The sequence below is a fragment of the Lampetra fluviatilis genome, chromosome 5 (assembly GCF_964198595.1).
Source record: "Lampetra fluviatilis chromosome 5, kcLamFluv1.1, whole genome shotgun sequence".
In the NCBI taxonomy this organism is placed as follows: Eukaryota; Metazoa; Chordata; class Hyperoartia; order Petromyzontiformes; family Petromyzontidae; genus Lampetra; species Lampetra fluviatilis.
This window is the reverse complement of record NC_136279.1, coordinates 12,017,290-12,032,844: the sequence shown is the minus strand read 5'-3', so window position 1 is coordinate 12,032,844 and position 15,555 is coordinate 12,017,290. Positions and strand designations below refer to the sequence as shown.

Here is a 15,555-nt window from a genome sequence, read left to right as displayed (position 1 = left end):
AAGCGGGCAGGTTATTTATATTGGTACAATATCACCACCATCATCATCGCCACTATTATTATTATTATTCGCATCCAATTTTAGCTGTGCTATTTAAGCACCTGGGTTTGCTTTGCAAGGATTCAGGTATAATATAATACAATAGTATTTGAATGTACGTAGCATCTACGTGCAATGGCATCTCAAGCCGGAACAAAACGGTACGTATAAATCACGGGGACAAAAGGTGGGGAATAGACTGTTTTTTTTTAAAGGTCAGTCGTAGGCAGAGTAGAAGAGGAAGTGCTCGAGCCTGGAGTTGAACAGGGGCAGGAAATCAACATCACGGATGCTTGGCTCAGGAGGTTCTAGAATTTGAGGACAGCGGAGCAAGAGGCGAAGGAACAACTTCCCACAGAGCAAAAGTTTGGCTTACGGCTTTAACAGTATGCCCTTGGTTCCTGGAGTAGAGGGTCCGTGAAGGGTGTGGAGTGAGATGAGATACGGAGAGGTAGGCGGAGGCAAGTCCATGGTGGATTTTGAAGATGACGAGGGCAATCTTGTAGTTTATCTAGCACAGCATTAGCAGTGGCAGGATCAGCATATTGGAATAACGTGGTCTCATTTACAGGTGCTGATATGAAATACAACAAAAAATTAGACGAGAAATTTTAAAAAATCATTCATTGTGCACTTTGCAAAAAGGCGCACATCCAATATTGATCTACCTGCGAATGTATTTGCTCACAGGTAGGGGAGCAATTATATTGTAACCTAATAATGGCAAGGTCGCAGAAAGACAACTTTATTCCAGAGTAATAATAAAAGTAGAAAGTGTCTCGCTGGCCCCTTGATGCTTGACATGGTCACATGCAATGTGAACCGAGCCCTGCACCTGAGCCAAACTACCATGCGGCAAAAGTTGGCGTATGGACCATTGAAATGATAAACTAATCCTGTACATGTTACGTGTATACATACTCCAAAAACATTTATTTTATATTATGTGGTTTGTTTGCTGGTTATTATAAAGTAGGTAAATATGTAAGAACACTGCTTGCAGTCTCAGCAACGTCACTGTTAATTCAATCTTTTAAAATGTTATTTTCGAGAAATTTAAATGTAATTATTCAATCTGCCAAATGCTTGCCACCTTCTGGCGTGGTGCTGTGGATAAGTTCAGTGTTTATAGAATGTGTGCACAGTAGTAAAGCACGTTGTTTTAAGTATAAATAAAATTGAGCAACTATAAAAAGGGGAAAAAAAATAAACATCCTTTTAAGCCCGGAAAAAAAATGTATGACATTCTCTAAACTTAGCCCCGGCTTCGGCTTGTTTGTGCAGGAGGCGAGATGGTGCATCGTTGAGTAAAAGGTAACGTTTCAGCCCTTTGCCTCCACCACACTGTGTTACTCATGGAGGGTTGCTTGACCATACTTCACCACAGTGGCCAGTGCGGGTTGGTGAAGTGGGGGGGTGGGGAGGCCTGACAGCGAATGAGATGTCACTCGGCACCGACACGAGCCGTGACCGGGAATCAGACTCAGCAGGGCCAGCTCCATAGCGCAGTGCGCTAACCGCTGTGCCACCGCTCCCCTCAGGGTGGTGGCACATCAAACTGCCACAAGCGCACACTGTCAACATGGAGAGGGAGCTGTGGTGGTCATGTGGAGAACTTAACCGCCAACAGATGTGACCTGACTACAAAGTATACAGTACAACTTGTCAGCATCATTTATCCACCAGACAGCCACATTGTGATGCAACGGATACTTTTGAAAATGTGTGTCCCTAGCTCTGGCGTCGGATTGTTCGTGACCTGCGTCCTTTCGATATGTGCGTCACAAGTTCCTTACGCCTCCAAGTGCAGATTAACGAAAGGTGTCTGTCACAATCCGAACGGTCGTGTCTGCACACAGATCGTTTATAATAACCAACTTCGCCATTCCAGCGGTCCTGCAAGTGCAGCATGAGAGCTCGGTGCACTTTGTGCAAATTGAACCCATGACCTCCAATCCAGAAGGAGCTGTGTTTCTGATAATGAAGTGACGATTTCAACAACGACGTTTGTCACATTTACATAAAACAGGCTTCACTTCGTCATTGAGAAACGCTGCACAGGGATCGCTATCACTGATGTAAGGTCTACTTTTAGGTTGTGAGAATTGAGGTGCGTACGTGCGTGTGCGTGTGCGCGTGCATGCGTGCGCGAATGTGAGTGTGCGTGCGAGCTTGAATGAGGGCAGCCTCAAGCAGCACCTACACACTCTCTCTCTCTGGTCGCTATTTCTCATTCTGCATTAGCCTCTCACACTGGCCATTCTTTCCCAAAAATCACTGTCACACACCCTCCACATCCCTCACTCGCTTCAACCTCTCCGCCCCCCACGCCACCCACCCCTATAACACCCCCACCCCTCCTCGCCCATCCACAATCATCAATGCAGTAATGAAGGGTGAACAAATGATGTCAGAATAAATTAATTCCACTGAAAAGGGGCCTTTTTGTGGAGGAATGCAAATGAATTAAGAACCACTCTCAATGCTGGCTCCATCGGCATCTTTTAACATGCAAATGGTGAAATGCTCCAACAATTTCGGACAAATTCAAGTGCAATCCTCGTTTCCGATTCCAGAACATTTCGTAAGCAGTAGCAGCAGCAGCTTCCATAGTTTTTGGACAACCGTGCAATCAAATAACTCCCAGGTTGGTGCCTAATTTAATAAAAAGCTGTACGTGGACTATGTTCAAGATTGTTTTTTCTACAAATCATGCATGCGATAAAGTGTAAATGTTAATACTGAATTTTTTGTTGAAATAAGTTGTCATTGTTAAATTACGTGCTTATAAAATTAAACCCGAGCCTGGAGAGCAGTGTGTGGGTACATGGCATTGAAATAATGAACTAAAAAGCCATAACGTCAATTCCCAAGTCTGCTTTGCCTTCTCTGTATGAGCTTCTATTCGTAGGAATGTGCAATGTACTTATTAACATATGCATTGGAGTAACACACTGCCGTATGTTGAAGATGATAAGCAGCTGTCAAAGCCCCATCGGCCACTTTTTTTTTCAAACCTTTGCGTCGTCTCCATCCCTTCGACCTCAATATTCCATTCAGCCCAAGCGAAGCTCTCTGCTCCAAAGTGCACAGATGACTTCCCGTGAGATTTCCTGCAGCAGGAAACCTCTGCGGTGGCGACGAAGTCTTTTAAGTGTGCACCTTTGTGCTTTGCAATTTCAGACACACGCGTGTGCAAGCACTCGCCCAAAGTACAACACTGTAATTCAATTGCGTTTCATGCTGTGTACGTGGGCTGCGTGCTGTGAATTCTGGCAGTGCTGAAAGACCCCATCTCAACGAGAAGGGAAAAAAATATAAGCTTTTGTGCTTTACCAGCATTGAATGCGAGTCTTATCGGGCCATCAATCGGAGACCAGGAGGCCAACCATGTTGATCTGCATGGGTCTGCAAAAATGTGTAGGCTATAGCACAACATGAAAAATATTGCAGAGCATTGTATTTATTTGACACGTTCTCTACACTATACTTAAATTGCATGTACAACTTATTGGTTCTTTCGGTAAAGTCACGTAGAAGGGAAGTAATAAAATAATAGAAATAAAACATAATAAAATGAGAATTATATTATATTATTTTATTATGTTTTATTTCTATTATTTTATTACTTCCCTTCTACGTGACTTTACCGAAAGAACCAAGAAGATGAATCCCTGCAGTCACGAAAGCTTTAAATCGAAAAATTGCATGTACAAATTAACCTTATGGCGGGACCCCGGGGTCCCATAAGCCCCCGGCTCTCGCATAATCTGCGTTGCGACGTCATTTTATGTCTGTTGAAGGCGAACGACAGGGCAATCTATTCATCTCGACGAGCTATACGCGATGCGCGAATAAAAGTTTCAAAGTTTTGTTTCTTCTGCGCATTCGTCCTCGCTGCGCATGGACGACATGACAACAGAATGATCCGCGCCAGGTGGGTCGCGGCGTTTACGTGAAACGTTCAATTCCACCACACTACATCTTCCTTCTATGTGTTCTACTGAGAGATATATATCATTGACGGTATACAAAAGTCACGTCTTAAACATTGACTTTTTTATAAAAATCTACTGTTGATTTGTATGGCTTATTGGTATTTTAATATGCTTGCACAAGGTAAACATAACATGGATCAATGTAATTATACACTTACACACAATCCAATTCAATGTCCAAATACAACAAATGCCTTTGGCTAGTATGGTCTGTTTTTGTATTCCATCAATTCTATGATTTATACAAAGTGGTCCTTTCTGAATTTTAGAATTTTTTTATATCCTTCTCCAAATTCTATTTAACATGACTCACTTTTTGGACTCCCAACAATAGCGTGGCGGCATTTAGTGTGCTTGCAGGCATACACCACTGAGGGTTCGCGCAAAGAAAAATGTACTTATGGAAGGCGGCAACAGGGAATAATAAACAGCGCATCGCACAAAGGCTGAAGCTTGAGAGAAAATGAGGAACAATAGCAGCACCCTTCGCCCCAACAAATTAAGTGACAATTAAAGAGACTGGCCGAGAGGCTGAATGGTCCGCAGAACTCACCCACCCCGAATATCACCTTCCCATGAATCTCCACCAAAAAACCTTTGTTAAAACCAACAAATCACGGTAAGCCACAATCACGACGTTGCCAAAGACATTTAGCACTCGGACCTGCTGGCAATGTTTACCTTTTTGGGCAAAAATTTACATTTTTAAATTGTTAGATGGAATTCTAGTTGCTGCGCAAGTATTAGTTGTGTTGTTTAAAAAAGAAAATCACCAATGTCACGTGGCATATTAAACAGTGTAACTTGAACAGTGATGACCTTTATATATGCTACTTAGGACTTCATTCTGTTAATAATATTCAATTTGAACTTTAAAAAGCTAATATTAATATACCTTTCCATTGGGTTTTATTGTAATGGTAAGGACACGTAGTGCTGAATTTGTATTCTAATGTAATACAATGTAAAAAAAATACAATAGTAGAACATGTTCCAGAAATTATTCTCTTTACCCGTAATATAATTTCACTCTGAAAGTATGAAGGCAACACATTTAAACATAATGTATTCAAATGCAGTTGGAAATTGTGTTAAATGTATTGTACATTTTAATGTGAATACTAGTGATCTCATTTTTTGCATATATTACCAAAAAACTGTATTCTGTTGTAGACTGCAACATTATTATTATTTTCTTTCTGGGGTACTTCAAATTTCATTACAACTTAAAAAAGATTGTTAAAAACTGACCTATTGATTCTTCCATACATTCATAAGGTTTTTTCTTCTTCTTCCCATTTAAGTGCTATTGGATTCAAAATAATTCCTTGAGGGCTTTTATTGGACTTGTTTCAATTTTCTTTGCAAGGACCCCAACACTTATATTTATTAATGGCATATCCCATAGCTTGTTTTTTGTAAGCGGGCATCCCCTTTTACAGGGGGAGGGGGAGGGACAAACTCACAGCCCGGCACTGCTTCGTAACCACATACAGGCAAAAGCCGTCCCATCTGCCCCATGCTAATGATGGCTCACGAGCTAATCTGTGGCGACGGCCGTAATTGTCTCTGAATGGCACGCCGGGTTCCCAGGCCCACACGAGCACTCTCGTCCTGCGTGCCCTGCCAGTAATAATGCCGAGGCGCTCCTGTTGAATGCGGCAGAGAGGGGACCCCCCCCTCCTCCCCCCGTCGGCAGCCCCCACACCCCACGCCACGCTTCCTTCATTCCCCCCTCAAGGATACTACTCAAGGCTCGTCTCAATTAGCGAAGGATTGAGTGGTGTTTTGCTCACGAGTGGGATAGATTATATTATTATTTTTGTGCGTGTCCATGTTGGTGATAAAAGGGTCGGTATACGTGTGCTTTATTTAATGATATTTTGTTTCCTTCTTTCTTTACACATTTCTAATTATTTATGAGTAATGCAAGTAAATGGTGGTAATAATAATAATAATAAAACATTTAACGGTCATCATATATAGGGTATCCACTCAGATATCATCCGTTATAAAAGCGTTATCAGACGACAGTGTGAGATATGTAGATAAAACTACGTGCACACTTGGTATGACATTCACATTGTTTCGAGATTTGAGAGACTCCAGAGTATTCGTCAACACCTCAGCTCCGATTGTTTATAATCCTTCGATGAAGTGCTTTTGCAGATCATTAGAGGCTTTTCAGTTTAATAACAACTTGCTTTTCTCATGAAAATGTTGTCAACGTTTCAGCAGTTCAAACTGCCGTATAATTACAACTATGTAATACTTGACGATACCTTTATTGACATCAAAATCAAAGAACAATAAAGGCCAATTGGCCAAATAAATATTTGATCAAACGCGCTCAAAGTTGTTCTTAAACCTCCCATCAAATTTTCACTTGAAAAAACGTCAACAAATACCATCGCGCAAAAAAAAAAGGTAATTAAAAAAAAATATTTTCTTGCATTACATTTGGAAGAAACAATACTTTAAAACAGAAAAGCATGCGAGCACATTATTCTTCGTTTAAACGAAACCTGAGTACGGCGAGGGTGCGCGCGAGCCAGCTTGGCAGATGCCAGCGACGGCGTTGCATCATGCCAGTCTCCCCCCGCGGAGCTCCGGGCGGCGGAGCGGAGAGGAAAAACGATGCCTGGACGCAGCGTGCGTGGAATTGTTATGAACGCGGGCAATAAACCGCCCTGCATCTCAAACGTTGCTGTTTCAGGTGTAGGCAGTAGAGCGATATGCACTGACTGTAGCAGCAGCGCCTAACGCAACAGAGTATCTCAATGCACCTGCAATGTTTGCAACCCACTCATTTGTGTTTTCTCTGAAATGGCCCCCCCTGCCACTCGGCCCTCTGGTTAATGCACCCAAATCACAATTGTAACTTCAAAGGTAAAACATTTAAGAATGTGGTTGCGGTCTATCGTCATCTTGAGGCCTGCGTACAGTTATACCACCACAGTCTGTGCATAAAGCACACTCATTTGTCCGGTGTAATCTCATATTTGCACCTCAAGAGTATTTGTCCAAATAAAATGGCATCTAAACCAGCTAAACTTTTCTTTTGCTAGGTAAGGCCCATTGATCTATATAACTCTTTTTCAGACGTGACCTGCCTATCACAAATTATGTCTCAACGAAGTGGTGTATCATGTGAAAATGTATAGCTGTCAAATACTCGAAACTCAAGTTTTCTAAATTTGGAGGGTAAAACCGGAGGACGCGAAGAACAATCCACGCAACCATGGGGAGAACGTGCAAACTCCAAATATACAGGTCGTTAACATCTCGCAACATTGAAGCTTTCAATTAATGCTCATGCTGCGGTTTGCATATGTGTACGCATCCGTGTGTGTGTCTTTGTTGTGTGCGTGTGAATTGTTGTGTGTTTGTCTTTGGTGTGTGTGTGTCTTTGTTATGTGTGTGTGCAGTGGTGCAGCGGTCATCAAACTGAGTTCGATTTCCATCCACAACAATCATCAGTGGAAAATATCTGAACCAATATTGGGCCTTGCCCCTGGTTCGACTCAGTCTGGTGCTCCTGGTCACAGCACTCCCTCGTGTGCCACCCATGCCCTAATGGGTGATCCCTAACTACACCTGCCCCAAAAGTCCACTAAATACCACATGGGGAATATTTGTCCGTGTTTGTGTAGTGTTGTGGGGAGCGATAGTGTAGCGGTTAGCGCGCTGCGCTATGAACCCACCGATCCGGGTTCGATTCCCGCTCACGGCCAACACCGGTGACGATTATTTGAACCGGTCCTGGGCCTCCCCTAGGTCGACTCAGCCTCAAATGAGTACCTGGTGCGGTGTGTAAACATCGCCACTGGGGAGACAAAGGCGGTCGGGCGTGGTGCTGGCCACCCACCCCCTCGTGTACCGTTCCGGCCTTCATAGGTGCTCGCTAACAGCACTTGCCCCTACAGTCTGTCAAGGCTATATGGGGGATCTTTGTCTTGTCTAAGGCGTACCCAGCAGAGCCAGATTTCATGAATTAAATGGGTAGAAAAATGTGTGATGGTCAGCACAAAATGCAGCCTCCACGTTCTTCCCATTGTACTTATCTAGAAGAGAGTCCTCAGCACAAACACCTGCATCGGCATGACGGTGGCGGAGGAGGAGCCAGCAGGCTTGCACGACTTTCACAAAATGAGACCAAGGTAAAAAAGTAAACTGCCAACACAGGCCCAAAAGATAACACGACGTACATTTAAATGAAATCAATTCAATAAATAGCTTGCAATAATATTTGTTCCATAACCAGGGAGCCAAAAGCTCATTATTTCCAAATATATTTCAACAAACGTTTTTGCAAGTTTATATCACAAATGACGTAAATTATGAACTATTGGCTTACAATGTACCCAAAAGGTCAAGCTCACTTGCAGCTTGTGTTGTAATATGCTTTTGGAGTGTGTATAAAAATGTCAGACCCGTGTCACTTGTAACCTGATAATGCGATTGCAATTACACATCAAACTGAAGTTTAAACAACACCTTGGTTTGGCACTAAAATGTAAAACGCGATTCATCATGTGCTTGATTTGTTAATCAACCACCTTCGGTTATTGCAAAATGGAGGAGCATATTTATTTCTCAAAAAAAAAAGTACGACTTTAAATAAATCTCCTTTTGAAATAATATAGAATTTCAATATGAATACATATGCCAAACTGTCAGATGTTTTTTACACTTATGAATTTAACTTTAATTTGACAATAGTTAATGCCGTTGAATTGGGCCCACACAATTGTTATGGCTACATTTTATTAAATTTAGCCAATCAAAGCAGCAGAGGTGATGTCAGCTGATTGCTGTGAAATGCAATCAGTCCTATAAGCCACAGCAGAGAATTTAAATATCCCTCCACAAAGCTGCCAAGGCCCATTTGCACACATGACAAATATAACAATCTTAACAGACAGAACAAGAATCAACATTCCAACATTCATCATGCATTAGACAAAAAAAACAGCACCATATTTTATTCACATTTATATGTTGCAAATACCAGAAAATATTTAATGTTTTATTTATGAAAAGAAAATTAATTTGTTAATTCTTGCAAAACATCTCAAGTAGATTTTTGTTTGATTTTGTTGTTACCATGTGACATATATTTCAGGATGCCATCATCACTATTGATAGTGTCACACGCATTCTACTCCCCCATAATGTGCCCCTAAACTCTGTAACCTACCTATCTTACCGTTGGATGCATAAAGCTATTCGTGAGTGGGTAAACAGTGAAAAAGTCAAAGTAGTTTCTTGCTGAAATAATCCCCCGTTTACAGCCCTAAGCCAGTGGTGGCAACTCCACATTCCTATGGCAGTGGGGAATCTCCATAGGACAACCACCGTTAACTTCCCCACAAAGTAATAATGATACTGGTAGGAACCTCTGGTTACACCAGCCCACAGGGGATTATTGTGTCCGTCTGTCCGTCGTGCAGGGAGGGGCTGGGTGGGGAGGGGCTGGATGGGGAGGAGAGGGCGGCGAGGGGCTGGGTGGGGAGGGTGGGGCTGGGTGGGGAGGGGCTGGGTGGGGAGGGTGAGGAGGGGCTGAGTTGGAAGGGTGGGGCTGGGTGGGGGGTGGGAGGGGTGGGGTTGGGTGGGGAGGGGTTGGGTGGGGAGGGGCTGGTCACTCCGTGGTGCCCTATAAAACTCAACGTTTAACCTACTCACGCCGGCTTGTGCCCGCCCTCACAGTCGGGCATATTCGCGGAATACACCACGCCGCCGTTGACCCTGGCCATTGACCGAGCAACAACAACGTTCCTACCAGCTCCCTCCGCAGGAATGTGTTTTTGTCATACTCCATCGATAGTAATGCATAAGCACAAAAAACTAAACACCTTTATCAATAACACTGCGGCCCTAAAAGGATGTGTATATACATAAAATCGGTGACGTTTCAGCAAATTGCCCTTCATGTAGTCGAGAGCATTATTTATAATATGTTGTCATTGCACAATTTTGTATTTAACAATCAGCTATGGAATAATTGTTTTTTTACCCTTCCATCTGGCAACAAAACTGACACATTTTTTACAAGGAGTCATGTTTGCATAGACCACAATACCTGCAGTCATAATGCAAACAAAAAACATAACTCTGATAATGTGCACTGTCCTTGAAGTTGATTGGTCTACACCCGAGACAGCTCTCCTTAGAGCCTACATGGGTGAGACTAGGCTCTAAGGAAAGCTGTCTCGGGTGTGGACCAATCAACTTCAAGGACAGTGCACATTATCAGAGTTATGTTTTTTGTTTGCATTATGACTGCAGGTATTGTGGTCTATGCAAACATGACTCCTTGTAAAAAAGGTGTCAGTTTTGTTGCCAGATGGAAGGGTAAAAAACAATTATCATATTTTTTACTGGCAAATGAGGTTCCAATGGTGTGAATCAGCTATGGGTTCCAGGTGGTTAGGGCCAAGAATCATAGTAAAAGTAAGGGTTTTTTGTAACATCAACATAGTTTATTTTCATACCTTTATTGTTCCTAAAATAAAATGTTGTGCTATTTTGGAAAATGTATGAACATAATAAGGATTATATCGCCTGCCATTAATGTCTCCACTTAAACATTAAAAACGAATTCAGTCGATCAGCCTCTGGACTTTCCAAACTTACGTAACCCAGGACCAATTGTTTAATCAACAACACTCTGGACTGATTGGAACTTTCTGGATCTCATCATAGTCATACTTATTTAACAAAAACAGCCAGCTAGATGTTATTGGCAATACACTCAATTTACATGACGGGGCCCTGTTTTGTGCAAAAAGCGATATTGTAGGGATGAAAAACATTATTTACTATCATGAAAGATTTGTTTATGAAGCCATCCAAATATATAAACACAGACACAACTTCAACCGAGAATATGGGTACAAATTGAGCAATCATTGGAAGGACGTGATTAACCAGGTAAAGTCTTAACCTGCTGTGATGTTTCCATCCTTCCTGCCGATGTTAGCTGACTCTCTGAGTTGCATTACTAGATTGGATGTCTTTGTATTGACAGGCTGGATGTCCTACTCGCTCTGCCACCGATGCATCATTGACATGCTAATCTCTCACAATACAATGGCCACTTCCACAGTCTCAGGGAGACCATCTCTAGCCCCGCCCTCTTACCCTGAGGGGACTCCAATCTCAGGCCTAGAGAGACCTTATTTCAGTAGCTTTCTCTCTCTCACCGGAAGACGATTGCCTGTGTTGCGATCGAAACGTCGTGATCTATGATTTTTCTATCTATGTGACTTTTCCGAAAGACCCAAAGAGTATGAATTCCTGCAGTCACGAAAGCTTTAAATCAAGATTTCTTGTCATTGTTCAGATTTGTCTTACTGATGCTGTGTTTGACTCTGTACGATTTTTGAAATGAAACTTACGATTAAACCCACAACACCCTTGCGTATGGGAAGGTGCTTCATGTGATCTTAACAGATTGTTTACATCTCCTGGTGAAATAAAAGTTTACTCCTATTATAGCAAAGAATGTTAGTTAAAGCTCAAAGCATGAGAACAATGGCTTTGTAGAAACTGCAGCAGTCTACCACTTGCCCGTCACTCCTCAACTGACTGATTTCACCTTCCTCTCCTGTTCACTCCTTCTCCACATACTCATCCCCCTGGCCCACATTGAGCCTAATTATAAATCCGCTAAGTTTTGCCAACAAAAAACACTTTTTTTAAATATGGTAATCTTCAATTTAATCTCGATGCGATTTCTATGCTTTTCGTGTTTTTTATATCTGTGAAAAAAACATTATCAAGACTAAATAGATGTTTATTTTTATCAGTGGGGTAGCTAAGTGGCTCAGGGTTAGCAGGCACCTCTGAGGTCCTGGATTCAAATGCAGGCAGTTACAAGGCAATTAAACAAGATTCTCAGGCGTAGGGAGTTGATGGTCTAAGCATTGTCAAAACAACTATCACATTCAATTTGCTTCTTCACATAATTCAGATAAGTTATAGTTGTACTACTTAACAATGTGTGTGTAATTGGCATGCGTTGAAGACTATTTGCAGGGCATATAAAATACGTGACACCACAGTGAGGCTATTTTAAGTGACCTTATAAGTAGCTATTTGACATCATCTTCTCAGACCATTGCACTGCGAGCTGCAGAGAGTTCCGAATGAACATTTATTTATCTTGTTACCTGATGCTGGTAGCAGCATTGAAATACGATTGTGATATAAGCAAGATAAAATCCATTTTTATTTTAAGATTTCTGTGACCACAATAATTTGTTTACATAAATGACTAACACATCTCAGGATAGTCCTAGTCATATTTCTGTAACCACATAGCTCAGACGTGTTGTGGATCAGGCACTAAGGTTGTCAAAATATGACATTTTGTCTACGTTACAGTGTGTGGCCACAATGAGGAAAAGCTGTTAAATAGGAGGTGGGGTAATCTTCCCTTGGCAGGCAAGACTGAAATGACCTCTGAGAGCTGGATCATGAACAAGTGCCACAACAAATCTGCCCCCAACACCTCCTCCTCCTTATCACAACCCAGCTCCCATTTGGTGTAGAGGCTGCAGTGGTAACTCTTTTCACAGTTCATACGTTTTAGTTTTTTTTATTTGACCACACTTTTTTTTCAACAATGGTCATCCAAATGGCTTGACAAACCAAGCGGACAGTTAGATAAAACGTCACATTTTTGACCTTCGGTAAAAAAAAAAATGTTAAACAAAGTATGAACTTTCATCGTTGAAACCTGTTAAAGTCTACAATGAAGACTTTTCTGACATCTGTTAGCGTCATGTAAAAAGCCCTTTGGTAAATGCTTTCACAGTGGAGCTGGTGGTAGTCTAAACAAACTTAAGTCAGACAGCCTTGTCTGAGGAAGCTGTCTACTGAGGCATTTGGGACAATATTTTGACTTGCCACCTATAAACATGTGGCTAAAATGTGCCGTTGCTAGGGAATGTGAGAATCTTTCCTGCTTGGAAAGCTACGTGGAATCGAACGCACGAGGGCAGGAAGTTCGTCTTCGCAGTAAACTCAGGTTTTTTTTGTGTTACTTGCTATTGGAATTTGCCAAAAATAAAACCTGATGTTGGAATTGACAAAAAGACGAAACGGTTTCTGACTCAACTGGTGCTCATCTCCTGTTTACAGCCTTGAGCCAGTGGTGAAAATGATACATTACTATGGCGTGGGTGAATCGTTTATTAGGACAATCACTGTTGACTTTCCCACAAGGTGGTATTTTTGGAATAAAACGACAACACTAATCTATAATCCTTTATTACTCCACTGCTGACTTTCTCATGCCGTGATGGTTGTGGGAGTTCTTTGATCATACTTCACCATTTTGATCAGTGCGTTATGTCTTACACCTTTAGTGGAATTGTGTCTGTTAATTTCCAACGCGGGAGTAGTAAACTGGTAGATGTGGTGGGGAATTGAACTTGGCTTACCAGGTTGATGAAAGGTAACTAAATGTCAACAATACACATTAAAAACAATTCGTATACGTCCTATTATTTTTCTTCTTCTTCTCCAAAACACCGATGATGTTGTCAAGTGGAGCTATGCATACCTTATCGACTAATTAAGCATGCCATGGATTCTTTTTTAAAGTTCAAAAATAAAAGATAGCCTTTGAACGGAGCCAGCAGAACACTTTAATGTTTTTTTGAGAGAGGAAATAATTTGCAGTTGCTGTCAATGTGACAGCAACTGTCCCGAGGCTTTCCTCTGGCTTTTGTTGCAGGAGACAGACACCTGGTAAGTTACCGCGTGTCTTGCCCTGTGGCCAGCAAACCCAACGTGCTTCCTGCCAAGCCTTGAGTTTGATAAAGGGGACAGGAAGACATCAATACGTTACAAATTAATGAGTTCCCACACTTAAAGCAGGTGAAATTTGCCACCAAAAAAACATGTCATGTCAAAAAAACTCGGGCATTATATTGGTTAGCCATGAAGATTAGCTGAATAGATTAGCACGTAAGCAACTTAGTGCATTTCCCATTACATCATAGTATTATACGATGGGATATAGATATGTCAAGTCTGAATGTGATATCATTAATTTCCTTGTGATTAAATAGGTATAAGGGAATATATATCGAATGGGACTTAACGTTCAACTAGCGGAAAACTGCATGCAGAATAGTGCCATTGCATATCGGCATCTCATGTTTCAATTATCCATGGCAGTATCTATCAGCAGCCATGATCTATCCACTGCTATATGAAGGCCTCCCCAAGTGGTCACCATCTATCACGATCTTGCGATGCAACAGTCGAGCTCACACCTGCACACGAGCTGATTGCATTGCTCAATCTCCAAGGTGAATGGCCTCTTAGGCTTGTTCACTCCTTTGGCTACCACTCCATCATTGGTCTCCGCCACCACCTATTAGAACCCTTCTAGCGACCATCCTGCCCATAGCAACTTACCTTTCTCATGCGATTATTTATTTTTCTTACGTAGGATCTCGACTTAACATTTATTTAACTTACGTATGGTCTCAAATCCACGTGTTCTTCACTTTCTCTCAGTCTAATTCCACACATGCACCTCTCCCCTATACTTCTTTGAGGGGTTTTTAGCTTTTATGCCATGTTGTATGCAATGTCATTTTTTATTATCCATGTCACGGCAGGTAACACGTATTATGTAGCCGCAATTTATCTCTAATAATAGAGTGCATGCACTCTACTAGCAATATAATCACAACCATTCTATTGCTTTTCATGATGAAGTTCAATTTTCCATTGCATGTTGTTTACCTTTATAAGTGAAATTGCATAAACCATATTCTTCCAGCACTGTGTATTGTGCATGTGGATTTTCTCTCTGCTTTTTTTTCATAGCTCTGCACTGTCATTCAGGCCCAACATTTATCAAGTTCACCCTTGCAACAAACTGGAAGTCTCAATGGGTCCTTATCTGGTGAATATATGATTAAATATGATTTTTTATATATAAATACATATTTTGCTATATTTCTTGTCTGTATTATGTGTACCATATTTCTGTTTTTACGAAGTCAAAATTATTCAAAGAGTTTCAAAATAGAAACACGCTTCACGTGACCGTTTTGTATCTCACTCGTTTTCAGCTCAATGTTGTGGCATTACCTCGACACAGTATAAATACCACTCAATAATAAGACTCGAATTATGATACACTTGAGACGATCATCATCTCATCATTAATCAGCCGTGGTCAATACAATGCTGGAAGAAGGCCTCCCCAAGCCACTGCCACCCCTTACAATCCCACGATGCCATGATCCTCCACACAGCACCCTGCTCACGAGCTGATTTCATTGCTCCATCTTCTCGAGGGGAAAACCCGCTCGGACACATTGCATATCACATGCTCCATATATTGCTGAATGCAAAACAAAACGCAAGACAGCGCTTTAAAACGTTGCCCAACTTAGATTACCAACGATACATTCTTAACGCGTTTTGGAGAAAAGTGCGTACATTTTATTACTCGACTAAAGTTGTCTATAAAAAAATAAATCACCCC

At 41.6% G+C, this 15,555-nt stretch overlaps 1 long non-coding RNA gene across 1 annotated transcript in view; it reads left to right on the top strand.

Moving 5' to 3' along the window:
- The first annotated feature begins 1,327 nt into the window (after nucleotides 1-1,327).
- LOC144932231 (uncharacterized) overlaps nucleotides 1,328-15,555 on the top strand; it is a 40,018-nt gene continuing 25,790 nt past the window's right edge. Inside the window, exons 1-3 of the long non-coding RNA XR_013636869.1 lie at nucleotides 1,328-1,353; nucleotides 8,106-8,197; nucleotides 14,889-14,967. This is a non-coding gene — a long non-coding RNA (uncharacterized LOC144932231). The remainder of the gene's footprint in view (nucleotides 1,354-8,105; nucleotides 8,198-14,888; nucleotides 14,968-15,555) is intronic.